This window comes from Haliotis asinina, chromosome 7, assembly GCF_037392515.1.
Source record: "Haliotis asinina isolate JCU_RB_2024 chromosome 7, JCU_Hal_asi_v2, whole genome shotgun sequence".
NCBI lineage: Eukaryota > Metazoa > Mollusca > Gastropoda > Lepetellida > Haliotidae > Haliotis > Haliotis asinina.
The window spans coordinates 42,090,398-42,109,982 of NC_090286.1; the positions used below are offsets into that span (position 1 = coordinate 42,090,398).

Consider the following 19,585-nt stretch of genomic DNA (forward strand, 5'->3'; position numbering starts at 1 on the left):
GATGTTCTCACAAACTTGTTGTGTCTTTGCACCAGAACCGACAGGATATTACAGACGCCCTTCATGCAAGTGTATCATTATAATGTCGTGAGGATTGTCTATATAATTTGGCAAAGCCGTGGGTTTTGATTTTTTAATTTGTTCAAAGTTAATGTTGAAAACCAGCAATAATATGACAAATAACTGCACTTCACAAACCACGAACGCATTTCACACCGAAACTCACGCTCACAAACATTGGTCAACAACTCAGCAATTTGGTTGCCTCAAGTTTGATGCTACCGAACGTACATATTTGGTCAATAAACTTGAATGAATTATTCAGGTAATATTTAATAATGCAGAAAAACCTCAACACGTGACATTGTCCACAATCTGGTTATAATAAAACCCAAACATAAATCAGGTCACACATACAACAATACACAACCTAATTTATGTATGGCTGTTTCATACAGCACCTGTAAGAGCCTTACATTATAAACCTTTAAGTGCAACCCATACTGACCACTTCGTCCGTTGTAATAATAACAAGGAATTAATGCATATACACAATAATAAATATCATTCTTTGCCAGTGTGCCTAAAATTCAATCACTCCAACTGTGAAAGCACCAGTGCCGTGAAACTGAGATCCCGCAAATACCGCAACACAACAAATGCATGGACATATAAGCCGGAAATAAATTGATTTTCACCTGAATAGAATAAAGCCCCCTACCCAAGCCGTGCAAGGTACGGCGCCCGGGCCCAAGGAACAACAATGACCAGAATCATCCATTCTACTTATTGATTATATGGTTTCATATCGGCAGCAATCGCAGGTCAAAAGACAAATCTGACATGAATAGACCGTTGTTGTTGGACCGAGTGATATAGCCATTATTCTTGATGAGGGCGGTTAATCTTTTATGAGCGCTTCCAACAATAGCATATTGCTCGTACAATCTGATGTATGGTGATATTGAATTTGGCGATTAGTAACGTAAAATTGATATGATGTTGATTAATTGTTGGTGTTTTTCCGTCGATCGTTTCTAGACAACTTCTAATGATATATTGCAATAGTGAATTTGGTGATTAGTAATGCAAAGTGGACATAGTGTTACTTGGTTGTGCATGTTTTTCCCTCGATCTTTTGTGGACAACTAAGAATGATATATTTTTACATTGATTAATAATAACATTGCAAAGTAATAATGATGTGATGATTAATAGCTGGCTATTACCTCACTCGTTTTTAAACAACTTCAATTCGATAAATTAAAAACAATAAACTCAACTTACATAAAATAATATGTTGTAATCATAGTATTATTTCTATAGCTACAAATGCCTGTGTCACCAGAAAATCAGAATTAGAAAAAAAAATTCGGTGTAAGAATCTATACCGAAACGTCGCTCTATGCAACGAACAAGAAGTTGACATCCACAAAGCTTAATCATTGATACAGCAACTTCTGGGCTGCCGATTAAACAATTAAACATCTGAGAGTTAAGCGTTATGGTATTTACACCACTCATACTGTTTAAAAACAAAATTCAATAAATGCATACAATATAAATTGATCGTAATTATTATAAATAGTACTTGAATAACGCCGAAACTAGAATGACATTGGTCTTATTTGTTGATGGTAGTGATTTCACAATAAGCTTCATAACACGTTCGTAACGCACAGCTGATAAGGTCAGATTGCTCGTGTTTCTTATGTGCACCGGCCGCAATAACCAACATTGATTATATTGACGGGACAAAATCAGCATGTTAAAGTCAACCCAACTAAATTAAGTACCCGCGTCATGGCATATGTTGAAGTGAATAGGTCCCAGCAAAAGTCAAACAATGTAAGACCCTGTTTGGCTTTGCGTGCGCTGTTCAATAAACACACATAGACGGGTAGCGAAAGGGATGTCATTCTTTCCCACTAACATCGAGCTGGTTGTAAAATTCATATCCAAGGGTTGCTTTGATTTTATGTGAATCGATTGAAACCATTTTCCTTAGAAAAAAATCTAAATCACCCATGAGAAATATTGTCCCAAGTTGAGAGGGACGGCTTGGGAACGCTTTCCGTGACGTCATTTTGGCATAGTCACGTGACTTTACGGCGCAATGGCGGTGAGAATATGCATGTTTGAATGATCGCTTGGAGTACGTGATGTTGTGAATTTATTAATTGGATTTACTTTACAACGAAATGATAGCGAGGTGAGTGATGGATTTCCTGGTTTGATAAGTTCGTATTTATTTCATGCCAGGACGATTTGTGGATTTTACAAACGCGTCCTGTCTGCTACTTGCGACAGGACGCAGCAATTCCAAAGCGAGCCACTCTACACACGAGTTGTAAGGCTCTATAACTCAGGTGAACGGGCTCTCAATGGGAACGGCTATATGCCGACTGACAACAACGCCACTTAAAGAATTTCTTCTCTCGATGTCAGAATAACACACTCAATAAGAAATACTTGTTAAATATCACTTAATGTTTAAGTTTATCCTTTTGACAGACCCATAGTTTGACGTTGTTTAATACGATATAATTTAAGTACACTTTATAAGTAGAATCTAAACGCTAGCCCACCAGTGATTTATTGGTTCCTGTTTTGTGTATCAGAAACACCTGGAAATGCGTTTGTCTCTTAGTTTACAATCTACATTGACGGTTTTTGCTCTGATTGATAAGTCATTTCTTTAGAACAGACATGTTTTGTGATAGTGGGTATGGAGGACCATAATCATATAATACATGGCCTCCGATTTGCTATCTTAGTCGTGTTTGTCAAAACATTTTGCTTATTGGATCTGGGGAAACGAAAGTCATTGCAGCCACTCCACATATCACTTTTTGTATCGTATTTAAATGCCATTTTGTTTTCAGGCAGTATGTTAAGAGCAAGATTTTTCTTTGAAGTAGAATATACTTATTTTGTGTTTAGAAAAAAACAATTTTCATAATTGCCACATATACTATTCAAAAGAAGTAATGGATAATTCATATTGCTATAGATGTCAGAATCAAAGATGAAGTGGGCTTTAACTTCTTTATGGTGGTATATGTGTTACATTTGATGAGATCCTGCAAGATGTGTTATATTTACAATCATGATAAGGACCTGTTTCTTCATGTTTTGTCATGTCCAATCAGTCTGGTGTTACATTAGCTAGACAGGCAAATAAACATGATCAAGGCCCTGTTTAGCTACTCACAGTAACAATATCAATGGATTTATAGCCTGGAAATAAGAGCCCTCTAACTAAGGACTGACATTTGATTGCTTGGGGACATAGGAAAGCTGCATTCTCAATACAGTCAAATCACTGAAAGGTATTATGATGGAATATCCCTCCACGATTTGTCTCACCACATATGCCCTGTCAGGTTTAGTAATACCCGATAGTCATGTGGAGGTACAAACATCCTCAGGCCCTGGCATAGAGGCTGCAAAGAGATTACTGTGTCAAAGTGTGATCACGAGTTTATTTAACCTCCTTCACAATACCTCTGAAGATGAAAGCCTGCCTCAAGGGTGTTAAATTCCCATGCAAAAGCCATTGTCTTTCATGTCTGTATCCAGCCTGGATAGTCAAGGTGTTGTAGTGTTGAGATGTGGCCAAAACATTCTTTGCTGTATCTAAATTTTACCAAAACCTTTCCTGTAGAATGTTGAACTGCAATAGATGGGTTAATTTTGGTTAAATGTGAAGAGAATTTGGGGATTGAGGCTGTGTTGCATCAGGCTATTTTAGGTAATCTTTTGAGTCGTGAGTTATTATTTTTGTGGAAAAGGTCTTTCAAAACTGAATTATTTCTTTTATTTCCAAATTTAGTAAGATGCATGAATATATAGATATTAAATAATAGGGGTATTATTTTGATAGCTTGAATATAGAGGTTTACATTCAGGATTAGTTTGGAGATGGTCGATGGTCAATTTGCCTCCAGACTGCATGACTCTATTTGTAGGATGGGCAGGACAACGTGGCATTATTGCTCTCACAGAGAGTGTTTAGTGACCCATAAAGTTCACTTTGAATTAAATGGTCTGGTATCAGAAGCTGTCAAATATATATTGGTTGTTTTTTTTGTTATGTCGTGATGTTTTGCTGAATCTCATATTATGACTTCTTGTATGGCAAATCATTGTCTGGACCCTTTACTTTACTTTCATATTGTATTCATGTCATACTTGTCGACCAAAACTTTTAGGAATGTTTTTGTTTGTTGAAACACTCCGGGCTAAGTTGAAACACCATGGTTTTCAGGTAAAAAAATGCTTATGGAAATTGCTTGGTCTCTAATCAGTGTAAAACACATTTACAAATCAACCTTACCATTTTATATTGTAACCAATTTTGTTTACTAAATGAAACAGATGTCACTGAGGGAATTTGAAAAGAAATATTGATAGTTCTTGCAACACTTTCAGTCATGTTTAATAGCAGTATCATGAGCTGGTGTGAAAGACTGACATCATCTTTAAGCACAAACACAACAAGCATTGATTTGACAAGAGTCTGCTCATCACCTCGTGTTGGGACGCACCTTTTCCTAAGTAACAGTAGTCGTCTCTTTGTGAAAATGCTTGCACATTTCGTGTGGCTGATAGCCCACTTTGCCGCACAAAGGCGTCTCAATTTCCATCAATATGGAGCTTGTTTTCGTCATTCACACTGGGCAGAATCAATTTTGGTGTGACATTTCATCATAATTGGCCGGTATTGACTTGGTTAACACTGACGAACAAAACTCACAGCCTTATTTGGATTAGTTAGTTCTTTGTCCGCTTGAGTCAATAAGTCCATTTTCAAGATTGTCTCTGATAGGTTTCAGAGAGGTGTATTTTAATGAAAAAATATTCCATTTGTTTGTTTGTTGACCTGATGAGCTTTGAAAAAAATTGTTTTGGTGTACTCAGTTTATCATGATCTGGGGACAGTTTTGTCCAGTTTTGAAAATGTTTTAGATTGTGAGAGATACATATTTTCTGAGATATGAAAGATATGAAAAATTGTACAAATTTGTTTGAAGTTTACGAAAAACATGCAGCTTATATATAATCATATATAATTAGGGTCTGTCATTAGGAGACCTTTTAATACAAGAAATCATCTTAACAAACTAACATATCTCAGGGTGAGTTTATTCAGTACTCCTTGTGAAAATTATGCCACTCAAAATAAGAGAGAGAAACTGTGTTTTCAGCATGATAATAGAGAATGTTCTGTGTCTGAAAGACTGTTATTGTCATTTTGAAAAAAGGGTATTCTTCATCTTGTTTCTAGTGGTATAACTTGGATACTTGTATTGGTTAAGCTGTGATTTACTTTTTTGTTATTTTGTCACTGTCATTATGAAATAAGTTAATTGTGATAATACAATGAATTGCATAGTGAGAAGTTATTCAATATATTTCTTTCATTATTTCTGTTCGTTTTTATAGCTTTTCATGATATATTTTCAGCTTCCATTTATTTTTCTTGTTTTCTTAATTCTTGTGTATATTTACATAAAAGTTTTTGAGGGAGGGTGGATAAAGAGTGTTTGGAGAAGTGAATGAAAAAAAACCTCAGAAACATGAATCTCATCCAAGTAAGTGTTTTAAATTTATCAGTTTAATTAGGAGGGTATAAGATTTGTTTATGGAGCAGCAACATAGTTTATGTATGAGTTGTCTGATCTGCTGATTACGTGTGTGGAGACATGCATTTTTCATTTCACTGTATCAGGTAAAATAAATCAATAGGGAACTATGCTTACAGGTGTGAGCAGTTCATGAACTGTACATTATTAAAATGTCTTTGTATCAGGTTTCATCTATTATGCAGTGTGACTTTTAGATAATTGGATGCAAATTAGTCTGTGAATTGTTAATTAACAGGGGACCATGGTTCACTGGTTAATGCTAGACTGCTGTGATAGGAAGGCAGATTGCATGCTGCAGGTGTCTATTTTGGTTGAGGCTGGTTGTTGTGTAGGTAAGCTATTTTGTCAGTTGATTAAGTTTTACTTGGTTCTCTTATCATTAAAGTAGTCAAAATGTATCCACTGTTTCCAGCCAAAAAACATCTATGCATTTGCAAATTTTCTTTGCACATTTGATACATGCTGTCGGGACAGTTTTTTTATTTATATTTGTATTTTGTTTGATGTTGCACTCGGGAATATTACATGGCATCAGTGTGTAAATAATTGTATCTAGACCAATGGGTCAATGGGTCAGTGTGCACTTGATTTTCAATGTGAGCCCTATGGGGAGTATACAACCAAATGCCTGTGATTTGATATTTGTTTAACAGTATTCATTGCTATAAGTTATGATTGTATAGTATCGGCCTAAGTTTATATATTTGATGGGAGAAGAGATAAGAGATAAAATGTTGAACATTACTTCAAATATATTCTTAAATGCTTTGTGTTAGCAACACTACTAACAGTCATTCTGTTCAACAATGTCGCACTCTTTGGGATATTCATGGTATATAGCATGTTTAGAAACTGTACATATTCAATATAATAAGTTCAATTCCTTGACATTTTAAATATCTTTCTTCTTCAGTGAGTTCCTGGCATCATCAGAGGAAATGTTCATTACTGCAGTTTGACTGAATTTCTTGTAATCTGTTTAGCACTTTCTGTCATGAGAGATTTATGTCCAACTAAAGCATTTATAGCTTTTAAATCAATGAAGCAGAAGTAATAAGGTTATTTTAGTAAACACAATTGTTTTTAATTATATCATTATAAAGAAGTCCTCTTTAAATAACAGCTCTCTCAGACTGTAATTTTTTTAAGTGACATGTCACGGGTCATTTTATGACAGTTTGACAATTTTACTTTGATCAAAGACACAGACATCTTTATGTTAAGTCAGGGTGGTTTGGGGAGTCAAAAGAGCAGGGCTCCAGCCTCCAGTTCTTTTGTGATTCTGAAGTGGTGTGGTCTAATATCAAAGGGGCATTGGTGTCAGTCATCAAACTGAATTGCTTCACACATGAACACTTCATTGCCAGAAGTATTAAGGGCAGAGGTTGTGATGTGATATACATGTAGATTGTACTAGTAGATGTTGATGGAGAGTGATTGACTGGAGGCCATTGTGATGCCAGGTGATCCGGCTACAGCTGACTCATGGCTAGCACAACTTCATTTCATCATTATGTTCCCACAAGTTCTGAATATATCAACAGAATATTATGACCAAAGATTTATGTGCTGAAATGTCTTTGGTGGGGCAGTGGGAATAATGGTTAAAGCATTTACTCGTCACACTGAAGACCTGGGTTTAATCCCCCAAACTTATTTTAACTAATGTTTCACACTTTCACATATCAACTACATAAATTGTAGGGATAAAAGGGAAAATCACTTTGTCTTTTTTTTTATTTCTGAGAGTACTGTAGTAGATGGATGCAATGTGTGAAGCCCATTCCTGGAGTTCCTGACCATGAGATTGCTGGAATATTGCTAAAAGCGATGTAAAAACCAAACTCACTCACTTACACACTTTACTTTCTTGTATAATGAACACAAATGGCCAAAAGAAACAGAGTTTTGTTTTATGGCGTTTTTGTTACTGTTACAGTAATGTAACAGAAATATGCATCATATGACTAAAGTCACATACCGTCAGCTGATCACTGATCATGATCTGTGTAATACATTACTGTGTCAATGTCTTGACTGTATAGCATTAATATCTGGGTTAGAAGTAGTTTTCACCTACACATACTAAGCATGAAAGTCGACACATGGCATAGTATGATCATACATTGACCTTGTTGTGCTTGTCAGTGTATCCTTGTCACTTTGTCTCTTAAAAAATTTTAAACAAGCCCTACCGCCCTGATCATTTTTGTAAAAAATGTACCCAAGAAACATTTAATTTTTTTTTTTTATGCAGCCTAAGAAATCTTGGTGCCATGACTGTAATAATGAATTGTGATGTTAAGTTAATGTTGTTCGAAATGGTCTTCAGCAAACAGTTGTTGTCGTGATGGGTAGCTAAGACTATCTGGCTGTTCTGCTTTCATTGATGCATGTCATTGTATCCCAGATGTGTAGAGTGACGCTCATGATGTCAGTCACTGGAATGTCTGGTCCAGACTCAATGTTTTTACAAATTGCCATCATTAAGCTGAAAAATTGAGTACAGCTTTAAACATCAAGGACACAAGTGAGCAATCCCAGTTTATTACAAGTCGTCTTCACACACAGTATATCATAAAACACATTGACAAGGACTAAGGAGTCTGTCATGATCACAAATAGCTTGTTGTCTGGTTCAATCAGTGCTGTGACTATGTATAAGATTTATGTCTCAAGAGCTACCTGTAATCTTGCAGTAAGATAAGATGAGGTAAGACGTCACATTCCAAAGTGAGTTCTGGAAATACCAGGAGTTCTCCACTGTGGTTGATATGTATTCTGCTGCACTTGAAATGAATGAAAACAGACAGAATGTAACATGTCGTAGTAAACTCTCAATGTCCTCACCTTTAAGCCTTTCCAATCAGGACAAGGTGTGTTCAATAACAAATATTATCGGCAGTGAAATCGATGTGTGGGGCCGTGATAATCTGAAGTACATCAAGAGAAGTTAACGTGACATGTGTCTGCCTAATTTCATTTCTATCATTGAGTCCATACATATTAAACAGGTGGGCTTATGGAGGGCAAATGTCTCTCTGATTGGTCTGTTTCAAAAGAACAGTGAACCACCATCCCAGTCAACTTGTCACTGGTCTAATTTTATAATAGAAAAGTATAGTAAGGCCTTTATGATTGAGACGCCCAAATATGGGTCAGCCATTCAACACTATAAAATCATATCCCTGTGCAGTGTTCTGTGTTTCAAACACTGGGATTTTTTGTTCGTATAGGGTCCCAAGCAATGAAATCCTCCCATATATACCTTCCCATTGTTGGTGAAGACTTCAGAATACTTTTTGTGTCAAGGGGTAATTGTATTATTTCAAATGATGATGTTGACTGGGACTGCCATTGAATGAATACTTTTTGTGTCAAGGGGTAATTGTATTATTTCTAATGATGATGTTGACTTGGACTGCCATTGAATGGTTACATTGTGAAACAGTATGTGCTTGCCCACAGGATTGGAATTGTTCATTGTGTCTCTTCATATGTAATTCAGTAATTGTGCTTCAATAAGTAGTGATGTTTGCAGAAACTAAAATTATACATGTGCAACACGAAAAATGTCCATATTATATCAGTTTTGCATTAATAGAACATAGTTTTGTGCTGAAGAGAGTTAAGGAGAAGCAAATGTTGAATTTTCTAAAGTGGTTACATATTTTTTTCATTGAAGAGATTTGATGAGCCTAAAGTATATTTGTATTTGCAGTTAGTGACTGTGCATGTCTTTGTATCTGAGTCGATGGCACATCCACGTGTAAATACTGTAAGCATGAACATGATTTGTGATGACTGGAGAGCAACGTTGCACAGTTTCTATTTGTGTGTCTTTAAGATGAGTGGCTTCGCTGCTTTGACAGGGCAGGGATGAAGCTCTATGGTATTTAATGGGATGTTATCATCTGTAGCATTTCTTATTCAGTGTCCCATTACTTTTAAATACATATGTAAAATTACAGTGGTTTGAACTGATGCACTCACTGTCAAAGTTTGTTCTAGTCTCGCTCACTCTTTCAAGCGTCAAAAGCCAAGGGGGCTGAATGGTTCAACTGCTCTCTTGTCATGCCTAATACCCTAGTTTGATTCCCAGAACGGGTACATCAGTGATGTCCATTTCTGGTCATTCCACCATATTACTTCACTAGTTCACTCATACTTGCAGTGGAATTATCTAGTTTTGCAAAGTCTCAGTACTTTATGTAGCTTCTTGACTGCTCACATATGTAAAGGTATTTACAAAGGGTTGAAACGGTGTTCCACAGAATTAGTAGAACCATGGTATTTTGTCATAATGCAATTAAAAAATTTGGTAGTTTCAGTCTAGTCAGAAAGTAACAGTTTTGTTCATTCAAAATAGCCAAGATTATTTTGTTATTATTTATTGGTTATTTTTTCCATGTTATCAAACAATGTAACATTTGACTCATGTCAGTTTTTGATCATTTCTCAGTAATGTCAAACAGAAAGAGACTGAACTGAATCAAAGGCATCGTACCACAATACGTACGGTACCATGGTAGGAGCATAACTTTTCACCCCTATATTTCCACAACAAATGCACATATATTTTGGATATATTCAGTGTTTCATTGTATGTATATGTTATTGACACTCTTCATTAGCCACTGCATGTGAGCAGAGGAAATATGTTTAGAATACAATGAAAAGTAATGCAAATTTTTACATCCATCACACCTTGCTCAGGTGAGAATCACCCAGACTTTGATTTACACCTGATCTAGTTTAACATGTGAATCAAGGCCCATTTACACTTTTCTACAAGCCAGGGAGCAGCTGTGTGAGAAAATACCAGCAAATGTTCACTTCAACAGTAGAGGATGATGGACTGGTCTTCTGTGATGTTAAACGTGTTGACAAGGAGTCATGCTCTAAATTATGTCTAAACACAGGCAGCAAGTTAGGCATGAATGTCCATCAAGGTCCACTTCAGCAAGACAATGATAGTGCCATGATTATCATATTTTTGTGTTTGAGTATGGGAGTTCAGACTTTCATAGCACCAGGAATGAGTGAGTTTAGCTTTACGCTGCTCTTAGCAGTGTTCCAGGAATATTGTGGCGGGGCACAGATACCATTGTTTTTATTCCTGGCACCGATGGACATTACTCTTTTTGACAAAGAAAGGCCACATGATCGTCACAAAATTGATTGAAATAACTTACATATTGATAAATGTGTTATTAGTTTGTATTCTCAAGAAAAAGTCTAAAATAATCTTATCCCCCTAAACTTAAGTAGGTGTAATCGGAACCACAACATTTTTTTTATTTGGCCTAAGGTACTGGTTTAGTTAAGAAGAGAATTTATGCATACAGCTTGCCCTGTTGTATGCAAAGGCATAAGTTCAATATAATAATAATAATATCAGTGTCATTTCTTGTACAGTCCGCATGTGTCAAAAGTAAATGCTGTGTTGAAACATACAGCAGCATTTGAATGTCAAATCCTCATGATCTGTTGTGTGTATGTGTTCAGCTACCTTGTTCATACAGGCCTCACCTGAGTCAAACTGTATCAATATTAACCGACACTGTGGCTTTCCAATCAAGGGTAGTCTTTGAAAGTTTGTTTTTCCTCTGTAGCACAATTCTGGTGTTCTCTGGGGTGGTGGGGTAGCCTAGTGGATACAGTGTCTGCTTATCACATTGATTCAGGTTCAATTCCCCACATAGGTACAATGTGTGAAGCCCATTTCTGGTGTCCCCCGCCATGAAATTGTTGGAATATTGCCAAAAGCGGTGTAAAATCAAACTCACACACTTACTCCGGTGTCCTGTGCTTTAGTATGTACCACTGGATTATGTTTTTTTACATGCATTTTTTGGAAGACAGTGTTTACTCTCACTACATTAAGGCGGGTTGGATCAGTCAGATGTAAATGTCGGATTATGGTTTGTGTTTTGGATTAACTTACCTTTACCTTTAGTAAGTTAGTGATGTGTTTATAATTGTTCAGGCACTAATTGAAATAATGGGATGTTCTTGAGCACCCAAGAACACAAGGCAAATTCTGAAAGCAGCATGAACGTTGTCTACCCTCCTGCCGTTAAACTGAAACACATTACTTCTTGTTTATTGCATAGAGTGACATTTCGATGTAGATTCTAAAACCGTTATCAGTTTTTGGTTGATAACATCGTAAGAATCTTAAGTTGTCACCCATAAAGTTGCAGCTTTTAAAAATTTCAAATAAAATAAAATTCATTGAAACATTTTTGTTGAAAAATGGCCAACTTTGCTAAGAGATGCAGTTTTCATCATCTAGTTTGATGGGGAGCATGGAATTGCACTCATCATAGCACCGAGATAACTTTCTGGAATGGATACCAGGTCACAATGATGACTTCTAAACCATTGGGGAATTAAGTATTTTATGCTGTTTTTAAATTACCTATTGACATTAATGCAGCAGTTCAGTCATATGATGGCATGTGTTGTCTCTGTTCATGTTTTACACATTCCACGTGTTTGTTAATTAGATAAATGTGTCGGGTTAATCCTTTAAGTGCCAAACCAAATATTTATGAACCGTTTAAGAGATTTTAACACAAAACAAAAACCTAAGATTAATGGAATTAATTTTCAGTTAAACGAACAAATTAATGGAGCAGAACTGTTTGGAATGTTATCAGCATGCGAAACGGTTGAGTTGTCTGTCGCTATCAATTAGGCAACTACAATTGACGCTGTTGTCACACGCTGTCAGCGGCCATCATTAGGAGACATCCTATAGCAAGGTAGTGGAGTGTAAAACTCAACACATTGGTGATTACACCGATGCACTTGGAACTTTCATTTTCTCCAGAACTGACAAAGAATGCTGGTCCTTCCAAGTAACAACTCATGTGAAGAAAGTGCTCTCTAAAATATGATGTAGAGCTTCTCTGCTTCAGTGAATAAAGGTCTGCAGAAAAGTATCCTTATGTCGTGTGAAGCGTTATTATGTGTTAAGGGTTAGGGCCTAAATGGTGTACACCATGTATTGAAAATATTGAATTGAAAATATGGTTTGTTTGGTTTTCTTGCGGAAAATATCAGCTTTCTCACCTTATGCACATCATTTTTAGAATGTCATTACAAATATTCCATGTAATTTAATTCTAGATGACATTGTCATGTAGTTACTGTTTCTCACATCTCTCTGGCGCTTAATTGTAGACAACTCATGCCAATTTGAATGGAAGAATGAGATTGTGTAAAGACAGTTTCGTTTGGGTCCCAATTTCAAGAAGATTTTTTTCAGATCTTGTGTATGAACTTTTCATTCACCAAACCACAGTGCCTTTCCACAAAAATGTTATCCTATCAAATTATATTTTGAACTGAACCGAATTGTACCGAACCGAGAGTTGTGTACAAAGGTACATACCGAACTGTGGCATGGTGTACTGCTGTACCCCTGTTAAAGTGCCATAGCATGGAATGAGAATCATAATTATCATATCTGAAGGATGGTCCTGATTATACAGACTGATGTTTAAAGTTGTAGAGGTCACCTCTCTACCTATCCATATTATTGTGAAATTCTATCTGTAAAACCATCTCATATGTGTCATCCTTTGGAACTTTTCCTTTGTTCTGCTATGAAATATGCCTTGTGGAGCATTTGGGTAGCCTAGCGATTAAAGTTTTCACTCAATACACCGAAGACCTGGGTTCGATTCTCCTCATAGGTACAAGGTGTGAAGCCCATTTCTGTTGCCTCGCTCTGATATCGCTCGAACATATCGTCAGTGTGGCGCAAAACTATATTCACTCCCTCAATTATGAAATATTTACATATAGTCAGTGTTCTTTAAACAAGTAATCCAAATGGGAAACATGCTTTCTGAATTATTGTGCTCAAGGTGAAATTTTTTCCAAAACAACTCACTGGAAAAGCTGGTCATTAGTTCAGTGCTTGCAAATATGTATGTTCAGTGGTGTTCAGGTTGAAAGATCTCATTCATCACACCTACTGTACCATTTGTCACTGTGTTTAATAATGTTCTCACATCTGCAAAACAAATTCCTTTCAGTTATAGAGAGAATTATTTCCATTGTCTGAGAAAGAAATACATGAAATAACAGATGTGAAAAGCTTTTTGGATATGATATTAACTGCGAGAAACATAATGACACATCTCAACTCGTTTCAGCGCGTTGAAGTGATTTGAGTGCATTTTGTTTGTTTAAATCTCTTTTCATTTAACTGTAATTATATCCTTCGAGTTTTGAAAGTGAAATAGCTAAGGGCCTGTTTTGCTACCGAACCTTTCATCTCCACACACGAGGAACGCGAACTAGACGGTCTCATACAATAAGTATGAAATGTAAAATATGATTTGTTGAAGTTAAGACGTACGTTTGCCAATTCGTTTTGTAAAGATGGTTATGATTGCAGGTTTTAAGACATTAATCATTTCACGTTTGTTGAAGTCAGGTTTGTGATTGGATACCAAAGGGTTTCAAAGGTACTAAACTTAATGAGCACCCTTTCCTTCCTGTCTTTGTTAACAGGTTTGGGTACAATGTTGGTGGGGCACAAAGATTATTGTAGTGAAAGTTTTGACTGCTGGACACATGGACACTTACATTTCTTCTATGGGATGGGGGTGATGGGTTTGGTTGCCTAGTGGTTAAAGCATTGACTCGTGACACCAAAGGCTTGGGTTTGATTTCTCACATGGGTACAATGTGTGAAGCCCAGTTCTGGTGTTCCCCACTGTGATATTGCTAGAGTATTGCCAAGAGCAGCATAAAACCATATTCAGTCACTGTTCTATGAAAGTATTACCAGTCACAGTGCAGCATGGCATACATACAGCCTTGGGTGGAAATCCTTTATCATCCCTATTGTGATCCTAGGTTTATTAGCAGTGTACCAATGTAAGAGATATCGGAGACCTGCATCACAATGGGCTTTCTAGAAGCTGACATGCATTGAATATTGTTCAAAGCAGCATTAAACTCGGCTCACTCACTTATTCTTTGTCCAGCACAAGCCCCAGTTGTGCTGATAAGGAGAAAACCCACTAAACACTGTTTCAGTTCTTGCTTGTAAATGATTCATGATAACTGCACTGCACTGTCCCCAGTTTGGAAATATCACATGGCCCTTAGCTAACACCCATGGCTTGGTCAGTTCAATAACTCTTGATAAAGTTGAAGAAAGACTACATACAATGTATGTAAGGAACGAAAAATGGATTAATGTCATGGGAATGGATTAGTCTATGCTAAAAAGTAAAGAAATAAACCTGTGAAAAAAGAAATGGGAAGAAACAGGAACAATCAGTGGATATGTGTGTGTTCCAGTAATACACGAGCTGTTTCATCTTAATGACGACTCCATGTCATTCATGAAGTCTGGTCACAGCAAACCACTTACTGTTTAGTATAATTTGTGCAGTCCAGTTTGTAGAAGTTAATGTAAAATAACACAATTAAGGTCAGCCACACTGATTTTGTTTGAAATGATGCATTCTCTTCCTAGCAGAGATGTCTTAGGTAAATATGAAAAGGATTTTTTAGGATTTTGTTGATTTCAATGAAGCCAGATTATCCCTGGTCATGAAAGCTTGGAATTCCTCACTTAAAGTGTTTTCAACTTTTGATTTGAAGCAGATGGAAAGTAAAAGCCTGTGTGCGCCCACTAAAATATTGACTTTCTAATCATGAAATCATTTATGCAACTAAATTACATTTAAGCTCAGTATCCTGTGGGGTTTGTGTTCCAGAATCAATGGCTATAGTTGTTCAAGGTCTTCATTTATTCATGGTTAATTTCAAATTTGATTCATTCAACCATTCAGGACAATTCAGAGTCATTTAGGTGTGATGACCTCTGCTTTTAGCTTTAGACTTTGCAGAGCAGACATATTGTGATAATGCTCACTAAAGTTACACAAACTCAGCTCTTTGTTATTCCTGTGTGGGAATTTTCATAACTCTGTGTCTGCTGGTTGCATGTGAATCATTTTGTATACTTAATGACTCTTTCCCGTGTTTATTCTGCTGTGAATAGATGTCATTGTTGATTATGTCATGGTTTCATTGTTGCCACATAGACATTATAGACTTCATGAGAAAGATGGGCTTTCAGACAGTTACATTTTAATGAGATCATTCTGACAGCAGTACTTGGGCCATAGATTTGGCAATGGCCAAGATTTGCTAGTCATTTTTCCAATCCCAAGCTTGCTCCGATTTCGATCCTTGGTCTGCGACTGTCTGTAAATTAAAGCCTAAAACAGAACTTAACAAACCATGGTCAGAAAAAGTGTCCAGTTTCCTGCCATTTAGTGTGAAGAGTAGGACAGCAAGTTCCCCAAAATATACATTTCACTTTCACTACTTCAGGTATCAAAATTATTGCGCTTACAAATATTAAGAACTCTATATAACTGTCAGTAAGAGTACGAAAATGCAGATGTTTGGACCCATGTTTTTTATCAAATTGCACCAATAATATTTTTGTAATTATTGGAAATTTATGGAATCATAATATACACATATGTATATGATTTATATCTCAAGAGCTACTTACGTCCACATGTTCATTTCCTTTGTTTTACACCGTTAACGGTTAACAGCGGGGCAACAACGAGCAAAAAAAATTTCTCATCCCTGTTTCGGATTCAGTCAAACTGTTTGAGGTCATACAATGACCTGTGATAACAAACATGGTTTCCAAACACATGTACTGCCGTTTTTCTAGGTAAGCATACAGGAGCGGGACAACGTACGGGACAAAATACCTGAATAGGTGTGTGCGCCTGAAGTTAGCACTGAAGTTCGTATTTATGTGCCGGCAACTGCAAGTATGATATCTTCACGCATATCTGTATTTATTTTCTGATTCAAAAGATGTCTCGTCAGGACATGTCAACATTGCTGTGGCATGTACTGTTTGGGAAGCAACCATTGGAAGAATTTGAGGGGATTTCGAGGCTCATACTTGCTTGTCAAATACGCCAAGTGGCAAATGCTAACAAACACACCACGTGTATGTTTTTACTGTGTGATTTTGACTCGTTACCCGTGACCTGAAAGTTGACCCCTGGACTGGCTTTGTTAATGACATCGAACATGCAGTTCTTTGCTGGATGTGGTTTGTGTTTTGGGAGACTGCAAACACTAAAGTTTTGTGCATATTAGCTTATGGTGATTAATTTTACAAAAGTAGCAGAAATTTAGTCATTTTTATGACACCTCACCTGTAAGGTAACTAGTTCTCTGGGAAATAGGTTAATTGATTCACATACATTTTGTGATTGAGTGATAATTTATTGTTGTATTTAAGCAAACATTTGTCACTTACCTACCACTACTAAATGAACATGTACATTTTGTAATTTTAAGTTTAAAGTGTGATTGTGATTTTTATCAAATTTAGATTCTCCAAATCATCTGTTTTCAGATCAAATTGTACATACAGGTATTACTGAGGATGGATAAAAATATATACTGAACAGAAAAAGAAACAGCTGTTTTTTGTGAAGTTTTTAGTGAGTGAGTGAGTTACAATTTAGAGTCACATCAGCAGTGCTTCAGTCATATCACAACTGAAACAAGTTTTGAATTTACCATAAAGAAAAGTTTTTAAATAGAAGACATAAACATGAAGGCATACTTTTACAGGATTTTATTATTTTGAAACTTGCATTACTTTTGCTGTTGAGTATATTAACACTTGCATTGAGTTCAGTAAAGAAGTCGTTCATCCATACATTGTTATCTATCCTTACTGCTCCAACTTCTAAATATCTCTCAAAGAAATTATCAGATATGACTATTGCATTGTTGTCACTGCCCGAAAATCACATGCCTCCTCGCAATTAATGTGAATTTTTCCATTTCTTTGAGTGGCATTTTAAAAGTTGGCAAGTGCACTATAGAACAAATGCTGTCCATCAGAACTTCAGTTATTTGTGAGAGCGACGTTTCCGTACAGATTCTTGTACTGTTTGGTGAGTTTTTGACAGTAGTACAAGACTGTATCAAAATATTGCTCTAACAAGTAAAATAAGTAGTTATCCATAAAGTTTGCTCTGAGTTAATTTTTTTACAAATCTGTTTTCTACATTGACTATTTGTCTTTCTTTTGTTGGTATTCACTCATTGTGAATGGTTAGAGGGCAAGAAATACTACAATCTCATTCACTCACATGAGTACATGTACAATCAAATTTGTACTACGTTGATAATTATTCCTTCATGTCTGTACTCTGAACGACTGTCAAGTTCTGGTCGAATGTGTACATGTTTAACACACTTTACACAAGAACGCCCCTCTTTGGCTGGTGTTTGTTTAGCACAGAGATCTGAGCACAGCCTCTTTAGTACAAATAATCCTTACTGTACACATCTCAGAGTGGGTTGGAGGTGTAAACATAATGTCCTCGTTTCCTTTATATAATGTACGCAGATTGTTTATTGAATTAATTATCAACGAGGTGACCACTGACTGATCTTTTTGTCGTCCAAAGGTTAGTTCGACTAAACTTCAAGCAAACCTCAGCTAGCACAGCTATGTATCTCAAAATATGGTTATATGTAAGGTTTAATAAAAATATTACCGTAAATAAAAGTAGGAATGCTTTAGCAGTGTGGAAGTCGTGTTGTACTTAATTTCAGAGCTTAAAAGAAACTGAATGCAAGCAAGATGGAAGTTGAGAATGGTGAATGTAGGCAAGATGGAAGTTGAGAATGGTGAATGTAGGCAAGATGGAAGTTGAGATTGGTGTATGTAGGCAAGATGGAAGTTGAGAATGGTGAATGTAGGCAAGATGGAAGTTGAGAATGGTGAATGTAGGCAAGATGGAAGTTGAGAACGGTGAATGTAGGCAAGATGGAAGTTGAGAATGGTGTATGTAGGCAAGATGGAAGTTGAGAATGGTGAATGTAGGCAAGATGGAAGTTGAGAATGGTGAATGCAGGCAAGATGGAAGTTGAGAATGGTGAATGTAGGCAAGATGTAAGTTGATAATGGTGAATGTAGGCAGGATGGAAGTTGAGAATGGTGAATGTAGGCAAGATGGAAGTTGAGAATGGTTATAGTTTCCTTGTGAGATTGTTCTCTTGGCTATGTATGAGAGATTAAACCCAAGCTTGTCAAAATATCTGACAACCGAATCCGACTGTCTGGCTGACTGACTTGGCGAATGCATGACATCATATTCCAGCAGTATAGAATAATGCTCCGGTTATCAATCACAGGATTATCACAACTGTAATTCTCCAGATTGTTACACTGTGTCAAGATCATTTCTGGTGTCACCTGCTTTGATATGACGTGTAATAACTAAAATGGAAAGCTATACTCACTCACTTTTTACCTAATCATAATGTGTTGTTATGCACACTTCTATCAAAGCATGTCGCTACCTAGTATTTCTGTAGAATTGATGATCCACTTCAGCATGCCACACACAAGAAGAGCCGGGTTAGAATTGATCAAGGTAAGACCAAGCAAAGATATTTATTGTACTTAAGGATTCCAGCCCATATACAAGTTACACAAGCGTATTATCAGCACATGGTACAGACATTTCACAAAAGAAATTACAGTTCAGCTAAGATATTACTTCGAACAGGATAACAACGTGTTTTACATGGAAGGCAAGATTACATATTACATTTTTATTTTTGGAGGATAGAATGGAAACATAGGCAGTTGAAGCATATTTTAATAGGTAGATATTTGGGATACATTTTTTCTTAAATCGGCATAATGTGGGCATACAAAAGCAAAAGCGATCTTCAGCAACCCATTACTAAGGTTACTGTAGGGATCAGGGTGTCAAGCTTGCTGACTTGGTTGACACATGTCATGGTATCCTAATTGCTCATGCTGTTGATCACTGGATTGTCTGGTCCAGACAGGAATAATTACAGACCAGTACCATAAAGCTGGAATA

The 19,585-nt window shown here is 36.5% G+C and overlaps 1 protein-coding gene across 1 annotated transcript in view; it reads left to right on the plus strand.

Annotated features, from left to right (window-relative positions):
• Positions 1–2,132: 2,132 nt before the first annotated feature.
• The window catches only part of LOC137290381 (leucine-rich repeat-containing protein 7-like), a 96,384-nt gene continuing 78,931 nt past the window's right edge, over positions 2,133–19,585 (plus strand). Inside the window, exon 1 of the mRNA XM_067821280.1 lies at positions 2,133–2,212. The gene's annotated coding sequence lies outside the window, so the exon portion shown is untranslated. The remainder of the gene's footprint in view (positions 2,213–19,585) is intronic.